Genomic DNA, 9,809 nt, shown 5'->3' on the forward strand with positions numbered 1-9,809 from the left:
CTTGAGAGACAACAGGGCTCTTTAAAAATCCCCAAAAACATACTTACCATCAAAATATCAGGGTTGATCATTAAAGATTTTCCTAATTTTATTGTAATGGTCTTCTGTTCTATTGCTCGTCTACAACAGGCAGGTCAAATCTTTAATAATATCTGTAAAAAATATATTTTTTATTATGTCAGAGGAACATGAAAAACTGAAATAAATTAAATTTTAAAATGATTATTTTTATTTAACCTATTCATTTTAAAATTATTATTTTATCACAAATGTTTGTGCACATAGAGAAAGTCATTTTTAATAGAACATGATCCCTGTTTCATAATATCTGTTAAATGGGTGTTCATTATGTCAGAGGAATATTAAAAAATAATTATATTCTTTATTAATAAAACCTATTAACATATTAATTTTTTTATTATTTTATCACAAGGTCTCTGAGACCCTGAAAATAGTCAATTTTAATGGAACACGACTGATCTTTATTTGTGAATTTAAAAAAAATATATTTTACGGATTTTGTATTAAAGTTATTAATTATGAATAAAATATTAAATTTTTCAATTATTATTTTATCACAAGGTCTCTGAGACCCTGAACAAAGTCCATTTTAACAGAACTTTTTATTAAAAGCATGCAAACATTTAAATAAGCAATTTTAATTATTACATTGTTTTATTTATTATTAAAGGCATCACATTTATTAAATATTAAATGCATTTTTCAATGATTTTCAGTTTTATCACAAGGTCTCTGAGATCCTGAACATCAATTATTACGTAACATGATTAATGTGCAATAGTACATTCACATCGAACCTGTGTGCCAATGCAAAATGTTAACACTAATTCCAACAGGTTGCAAAAAGACACTTTCTTAAAAGTGATCCTTGTTAGTAAGCTTAGTCTCAGTCAGGTTGGAATTTAAAATTGGAATTTAAAATCAGTTGTTAGCCTTTACAGAGATAACTCACTTGCCTTGCTCGAGTTTCCAAGCGCTTTTCAGGAAAACCGTGCCTGCGAATCAAAAGTGAGGTCAATGTGAGAGACAGACCAACCAACTCGTTCAGTGCCAAAGCAAAATGTCAAACTGTGAGTGCAAAGTCAGTCGTTCCTCAAGGCCGTTTATCCGTCCCCCATCCTGATCAATTATACCGAGCCTGGACTTCCAAAGATAAACATTTCTGTAAGGAACGTCTGGCCAAACATGTGTGTACTCATACAGATCATATTTATCCACAGCCAGATGATTTTGTTTCAGCCACATAGTATTTACAGCCGTACTTCTTAGTTGTTTAGAGAAACATTCATTTTCTTAATAACCTGTTATTTATTCAGTCTTATGGCCAATATGGAGTCCTCATATAACATGTTTTCAGGAAAGGGTGGATAGAGGAAAGACAATGCACATTGCCTTGTTTCCATGGAGATGACCAAGCCATAATATGACAGTCGTCATAACCTTCTGACTGTGGATTATACACATCCTACTCTTGCTGATACGTGGCTTGTCCATGTAGACTCAACAGCACCCATAGCATAAAGCCAGTAATGGACCAAATGTCTCTGTATTTCTGATTTCAAACACGAGATGATGGTCAATACAATCACGTGGAGCATTATGGTGTTAAACGCACTGCCCGCCTACTTCATGTTCATAATCGATAACCGCTGTAAATAGAAAATGGAAATGCATTGCATATTTACATTTTTAAGAAATGGGACAGATGGGGATTTTTATAAACGATAAACAAATATGCATTAATAAGCAAACTCAATAAGCAAACACATTGCAGTGTTTTCTATACATCAACAGACTCTAAATGTATATGCATGCAGTCAATCTAATCTGTGTGATTAAGCTGTTAAAATGTAGGCAAGAATATGATTTATTTAATAATATAATTCTATAATACTTATTCATATAATGTATAATGAAAGAAAATAATAGAAAAAATAAAAAAAAAACATTATTCATTAATTTGAATTTTGTAACATTAAGCTGTTAAAATATAGGCAAAATTATGATTTATTTAAAAATATAATTACTATGTATTAATATGTATAATGAAATAAAAAAAATTAATTCAAAATAATAATAAATAAATAAATCACTATTCATTCATTTGAATTTTGTAACATTAAGCTGTTAAAATATAGGCAAAAATATGATTTATTTAATAATATAATTACTATAATATTTATTAATATAACGTATAATGAAATAAATAACAAATTAAAAATAATAATACATAAATCATTATTCATTCATTTGAATTTTGTAACATTAAGCTGTTCAAATATGGGCAAAATTATGATTTATTTAAAAATATAATTACTATAATATTTATTAATATAATGTTTAATGAAATAAAAACAAATTAATTAAAATAAATAATAATAAATAATCATTATTCATTCATTTGAATTTTGTAACATTAATCAGTCTTTAATGATCTATTTTGAAACGTTTAAATATGCATTTTTATTTTCTATTTACAGCATAAACATCACATCTTATGAATATATGAAAATATGAATTATGAATATAGATGGGCAGTGCCTTTAATACCATAATGCTTCAAATGATTGAACAACTATTTAATAAAAACAATTTGATACCAAAATAAAATAATTTTTATACAGTAGTCATTTATGTATAAAATATTATAAAACATATTATTGGATTATGTTTTACGGGAAAATGCTATTTCAGTCTTACTACTTCAAAATTTCATATTTAATTCTCTGTTAACTGCCATCTCTTTGTAATTGTTTGTGAAATTTACAAGCAATTTCTAAGTGAAAATTGGTTCAAAGCCAAGTTTTTTTCAGTGTGTATAAAATATAAAAATACAATTTTTATGTGATTATATAAACTTTTAGCCTTTCCCCATTTCAAATGTAAAGAATTTTACAGTGTGAAATCAAACAATACTCGTTTATCCACAGACAGACATAATAGAGCTCTAGGAAAGTGTTTTCATTTTCTCCATCTGCACTAGACAGAACCCATCCAATCAAGTTCTCCGATCGGCTTTTTCATTTCTCCTTCAGTCATTTCAGTGAATGGCCATGTAACTGATATGAGTGCTGTTTAATATAGGTGTCAGGAGTTTAACTGAGCTAAAATAAGACAAATCCACATCAGCACTCGATTCAGGATTCTCTTTACACAGACACACAAGCTGCAGTCGCTTCACAGGTTTTTGCCGCTTGGCTTTGACTGATTTTGGGCGTTAGTAATCTGTTTGTGGTTTACACTGCTTTGAGACGGTTTGGAGAGTACGGCAGAATTCATGGCATGGTATTTCTAATAGGATTTCACTAATCCATTCTCACCTGTCGAACAAACGGCTGCTTCAGCTCCGTACTCCTGACATGGTGCTTTATAACTGGGTTAGCCCGTTTACAGTAACATGACAAAACAAGCACAGGATAATCTATGACGTTAGAATAATAATCACAGCTGAGAATATGAATAATGCGCTAATTGTCCTGACTCATGAGTTTAATTCTTGCATCAGAGAGTTAACTCAATGGGTTTCTTTGGTATATCTGTGCAATCTCATCTAAAGAGAAGATAAGAAACAAATGCTTAAGCTGTAAATATGATTTCATGACTTCATGCATAACACAACAACTCCTCAAGTCCTTGAACTGATTGTGTGCATATATTGTAGAGATACAGTGTACCACCGTACACTGCATTTGAGGGTCACGTGTGACGTCACAAGCTGATAGAAAGGAAAGTATTTTTGTGCGCAGAAGATATACACACACCAGTCAGACTGTTCTCGCACATTTTTTGTCTGAAGCCAAAGAATCAGAATCAGAAACAGCAGGGGCATCGCTAGACCCTGTTATGTTGCTGTGAAATATTACTGATAAATCCTTGTGTGTCAATGAGACTGATGTATAACAACCTGAGAATCATTTTCTCTGATAATATTTCAGCAAAAGTTGTGGGCTATCAATTAGGTGTTGAGAATCAGATGCTAAATTAGTTTAATCAGTCAAATGGATTTGCAAAAAGGTCTGAAATGGTTTGTGATTCACTTTGATTCATTTGGACAGTGAATCATTTGCCGCAGTTTCTCACAAGGGTTATTATAGTTATAGATCCTTCTGAGGGAGAAATGGGGATTTTTATAAATCATAAACAAACATGACTCTAAAAACTGACTCTAAATATAAAGTTGATGTAATATAAAGGATTATGATTTTGGCTTCACCACTGTAAGTGGAGCAGCATCATCCATCTTTTTTATGGTTAAAATAAAGGTGAAAAGAAATATTTAATAAAATAAATATATAATTAATATTAATAATACATTTAATAATATGACATTTTAATTTTATTCAATAATTTAATAATATAAAATATATGATATATAATTAACATAATAATATTGTTTTTATATTATTTATATAAAAATTTAATATTTTTGAGGAATATTGTTTTCTTTAGAAACAATTTTCAAAATAATCACATTAATAAAAAATTTAAAATGTCTATGATTTTAGTACCAGTAATCATCATTTCTCCCTCAGAAGGATCGATTTTAAAATGATTAATTTTTCTATTTACAGCAGTAATCAATTATGAGTATGAAGTATGCATTTACAATGCAATCCATTTAATTTCATAATGCTTAACATCATTGAACATGACTAAACTTGAAACTAAAATTCAACTTAAAAAAAAATGTAATATATTAAAAACTTTTAATTTCATCTAGTTCACAATGCAATTTTTCACTTTAAGTTTTTAATTTAGGACTGTCTAGTACTTGTACTAAAATAACTAAAACTGAATAAAAAAATTTAAAATAAAAAAAAACTTACAGGCATACGGTAAAAATGACAAAAAATGACAAAAATGTACAAAAGAATTACTAGAACTAAAATTAAAATGGGAAATATATAAATACAAATTGATTCAAAATATTATTAAAATTTCTCAATCTCAATGATACTAAAATAACTCACCGAAATAGTATATTTTATAAGACTGAAAACAAAAAGTGCACTGGATGAGGTAGATATTTACCTAATCCATAGGAAACAAAACTCAATGACGAATCAGCTTGTTGAGCATGCAGCTTGTGAATGACTCTATACTGCATCCACAGTATTTAAGAAAGTACAGTATCAGTACTGATACTAGAAACACCCCTATCAGAACCTAAAAATAATATGTGATTAATGTGTATTTTCAGGAAGTCCCCGCTCCTCATGTCACCTGCAGTACTTGCTCAGGAGGCAGCTTTATGCATCACTTACGCTCCTAACGACCTCGATGCAGAGGGAGTAGCGTTCCAGGCCCGTGACTCATTATTTGTAATCAGCACTCCCCCAGATGAGAGATGGAAAACCTACAGTTTGTTTCAAGGCGAACGTGTCGGCTTGTGTAAGAGCTGTGGCCAAACTGAGTGATGATATGCGTTCCCAATCTGTGATTAAGAAATGAACTCGGGAATAAGTGAAGCATTGCAGAACGAGATCCTCTGCTGAGCCCCGCCTTAAAACAGTACTGACCAATCCTAGCAAAGCAACTGTTGCTATATTAAAACAAGCTTTGCTTTCTTCCTAATGTAAGTCTATGTGGAAGCTCTGTGTTTTGAATGAGAGTTACAGAAATGATCTCAAAACACAATTTACACACTTTTAAAGCACTTTAAATCACAGGTTTGTTTTTTGGTTGTAGGTCTGATTGATCTGAGCTTATGAATCTCAGTTTTTTTAGCATTATTTGCGGATAATTTTTGAGGTGTATGTTCAATATGTTTCAGAAAGAAATACAAAACCTGTGCTAATGGAAAGAAAACAAGTTGCATTTTTGTAGGCTAACTTAATGTGGAAATTGTCCTGTATTGTGACTAGATTCGGCTTGAACTGTTATAGAAAAACATGAAAAAGAAAAATGTGATATGAATACAATTAAAATTTATATGCATGATCTAATTGGGGTCTATTTTTAAAAAAATGGTTACGAATTTAAATGGTACGCGTAACGTAGTCTATAAATTAAATACAATATCTTGAAGAACAAGTCAAGTAAAAGGTGATTAAAAAGTTTTTTTTAAATAATATAATAATGATACTAGTAATAAAATTAATAAATATGAAATGGTGACCAAGTCCAATATAATGAGCAAATACTTAAAACATACTTGTCCTTTAACAAGTATAATTTTTAATCTAAATCACTAACAAAAGGGTTGTCCACATCCATATCCCTTTCAAAAATTTTTTAGTTAGAAACCTTTTTACATTTAAACAGATCTTAAAGAACCCATATGATCATTACGCTGATCTAATAAAACATTGACATTTTTACAGAAAAAAATCTGACCTATGATGCTGCAAAGGACCACTGAAGAACCTTTACTTTTAATCTATATCCACGGTTTAGCACAACGTTTATAGAAAACGGTTTGAGGAGTCTGATCGTGTAGGACTAGCGCTCCTAGGGAGAATGGCAACGCTGCTGAATTTGTGCGTTTCATTTGTAAATCTGCCTGACGATAGAGTGCGGCTTTAGAGAATCCTCTCTGAAACCTTTTCTATTCTCACGAGCTTCAAAACAACCACTTGACTACAGACATCTTTCCCATCACTTATATAATTCATCACTGGTCTACACAAAGTGTTTGGTTTGCTAAATGCTTTGTTTCCTGTAACTGAAGTTCAGATCATGTTATTCATGCCTGAATTCAGATTTTGGATCTTGAACTAATGCCAATTAAGTTAGCTGTTCCAGAGTAATTCATGCAGGGCATATCTGTCAGAAACGGTTTAGTTTGACATTCACGTTCACAGAAATGCCAGAGGGATTGCTGAAGGTGAACTGGAAGGAAACACAACTTCCTTGTTACCCGTGTCTGGATAATCAATCCAGTTCAGTAATCATCATGATTTACACCAATTTAAAACAGCTCAATATTATCTTCAGGTCATTTAATACAGGTAATATAATTTGATTCAATGATTTTGAATGGCTTACCTCCGCTTCAAGAAGAACATTGATGAATCACGTTATGGCTATCCTTATAGGGAATGAATTAAGCATATAGAAACATTAAAGGGGTCCTATTATACTTTTTCGCTTTTTGAATTTTAGTCAGTGTGTAGTGTGTATGTTTGGGCTAGATTAAAAAGATCTACAAAGTTACAAATCTCAAAGTCCAGATTTGTATTTTTTTCGATTAAAAAAAAAATCCCTTTTCAAGAACTACAACGAACGGCTCGTTTGGACTACAGCGTTGTTTTCCGGGTTTTGTGATGTCACAAAGCGGTCCATTAGAATATCATTAAAATAATTCCCGCCTACAGAAATTCGAATGGTTGGGGGGTGGGGAGGGGCGAGCTCGTGGTTAGAACGCTTGGTTGAGTGCGTCAGACAAGATGACGACGACGAAGTGCTGCTGTAGTGTCAAGTTTTCGCAAGTTATTACACATGCACCTGAATATGTATGTTACAATTATGAAAACGTTTTTATAAATTGCTGACTGTACAATACTGGACAATGATGTAATCTGCAGAATTTACACTTCAATTATGAGACTTCACTATGGTATAAATAAATTCAACTCTATAACAGTTTCACTGCAATTCATGTTATAATGTTAGAATTAAAGAACAATAAACATAATATTACCGTTGCACTTATCTGTACATAGTAAATGCAGTTATTTTTAAGCGGTTGTTGACATCCTATCTAAAACGTGATTCAGCCAAAAAAAATAAATAAACAACAATAACGTTACCACTCTAATATGTTTTGCAATATCTGTGTGTGCAAAGGTTCTGCGCGATCCTCTTGTTCAATATTTTCTGGGTCTGAATCCGGCTCAAATTGATATGGCAATATTGACGCCATCCTTAACTATACCAGAACAGACAGAATTTGCTGTTTTGACAAGGGGCGGGGCAGTACTGAAACACCGTAAACAGTAGCTGTTCACCAATCACAACACATTTCGTTTTTTGGAAGGTGGGCCTTCATCAAAGCCGGAACTAATCGAGCCGTTTGTGACAGGCTGGGGAGAAAGGTATTGTAATAATGTAAATTATGTGGAAAAATAATACAGTTTTCGAACCACCAAGCATGAGAGCATGTTCTAGTACACCCCAAAACAAAATCAAGACTTTGTAAAAGAGCATAATAGGACCCCTTTAAATATTACAATCTTGTGTCTTTACTGTAAAATCTTTGAACAACTGTGCAAAGTTATCATTAATCAAAACTATTAAAAAAAATCCAAGCTGAAATAAAATATACATAAACTAGCAACTAACTGAAATTAAAGCACTAAAATTTCTAACTAGTAATATATTTCAAAAGTAATGAAAATTACAAAAAAAAAAAAAAAAGTTTAATTAAAATGAAAATTGAAAATAAATAAAAATAAAAGCTAATTTAAAATATTAGCAAAATTTATAATAGTATATAAAATTAAATAAATATTAGACAAAATACTTAAACCAAATGAAAATGAAAAATGTTGTCTTGGCAACATACTTAAGTTGATTTTCTAAAATTACTAACTGGAAATAAATAAAACTAAAACAGAACTAAAGTAACACAGAAATAAAATAATTAAAACTAAATAGTAGTGTATTAAAAATAATTTACAAAATACAAAAAAAAACAACAACATGAAAGCTGAAAATAAATAACTGAAAACAAAATAAAAATAAAAGCTAATTCAAAATATTAATCATCTAATTCTTAATAGTACTTAATGGTAGTGTGCCTTTAATGTGATGTTGAAAAAAAATATTTCTAATGCTAAAAAAATCTTAACATTTGCACGGTTGTGATAAAGCAAACTTTCACAGGATATGTTAAACCAGATTTGTACAATTTCTTTGCTTATGAAAAGGCTCACACTGAGGCCATGAGGGCTCGTTCCCACAGTTTTGGTCAATCAGTGATGAGCACTGTCACAGCTACACACTCCAACAGAAGGACCGACTCCTTTATTGATCTGGAGGTGGATTAAGCAGGTGCCCCAATTAGTGAAAGTGCTTAAGACTTCTTCCACCGGTCAGAGGACGTGAGCGACGCTCCTGACCAGCACACAGTCAGCTCAGTTCCCACTGCAATTAACCTTCCAGACACTCAGGTTAGGATCAGAGGATGAGAACAGCTCAAATCTGGATCAGGACAGGAAAGACACACAAGCCAGACCTTTGCACTTTGGTCATCTTGTTATTCTGGACTCACAATCAGTGAAGAAAATTTGCCTAAGGTAACTTTTTGGAAAGTTTAAAACAAAGAAGAGTTATAAATAAAGAATAAACATTGCAAAGATATTACGAGTGGTCAGATTTCCTCGCAATACGGAACATAATTGGCCCTCTAGCGTTCGAGACGTAAAAGTTACTCGCGGAGGAACATTATTTTGGTAATTTAGTTTGGGCTTCGCTTGACTTCTTCGGCGCGGATGAATATGCTTTTACGATCGTATTCGTATATCGTTACAGTCGAGCATTTTATATCACTAACGAATATCTCTACTCCCAATTAGTTGTTTTGACTCATTGAAAACAAGTGTTATAAAATAAATCAAGTTACAAAAGTTAGGTATCTTACCTGTTGAGCAAGAAAAAGGCCATCTCCGGTTTTAAATCCTTTAAAGTTATCGTCATTTTTGAAAAGCAGTGTGATGTTGATACGAGTTGTATTAGTTAAGGGCTCTGTGATTTTCCGATAGTTGCCCTCTTGAACAAGCATTTGTGTTAATAATGTTGCTTATAACTGATACCTAAAAGCTGTCCGAATTAGTAACAAACCTTTG

The 9,809-nt window shown here is 31.6% G+C and overlaps 1 protein-coding gene across 2 annotated transcripts in view; it reads right to left on the reverse strand.

Moving 5' to 3' along the window:
- The window catches only part of LOC107583931 (solute carrier organic anion transporter family member 1C1-like), a 44,241-nt gene extending 34,432 nt beyond the window's left edge, over positions 1 to 9,809 (reverse strand). Inside the window, exon 1 of one of the 2 annotated variants that reach the window (XM_016270282.1) lies at positions 9,605 to 9,809. The gene's annotated coding sequence lies outside the window, so the exon portion shown is untranslated. Of the gene's footprint in view, positions 1 to 973; positions 1,036 to 9,604 lie in introns of those variants that run through there. The other variant, XM_016270283.1, reaches the window with a different exon arrangement.

The sequence above is a fragment of the Sinocyclocheilus grahami genome, unplaced genomic scaffold (assembly GCF_001515645.1).
Source record: "Sinocyclocheilus grahami isolate Dianchi unplaced genomic scaffold, SAMN03320097.WGS_v1.1 scaffold56.1, whole genome shotgun sequence".
Taxonomy (NCBI): Eukaryota; Metazoa; Chordata; class Actinopteri; order Cypriniformes; family Cyprinidae; genus Sinocyclocheilus; species Sinocyclocheilus grahami.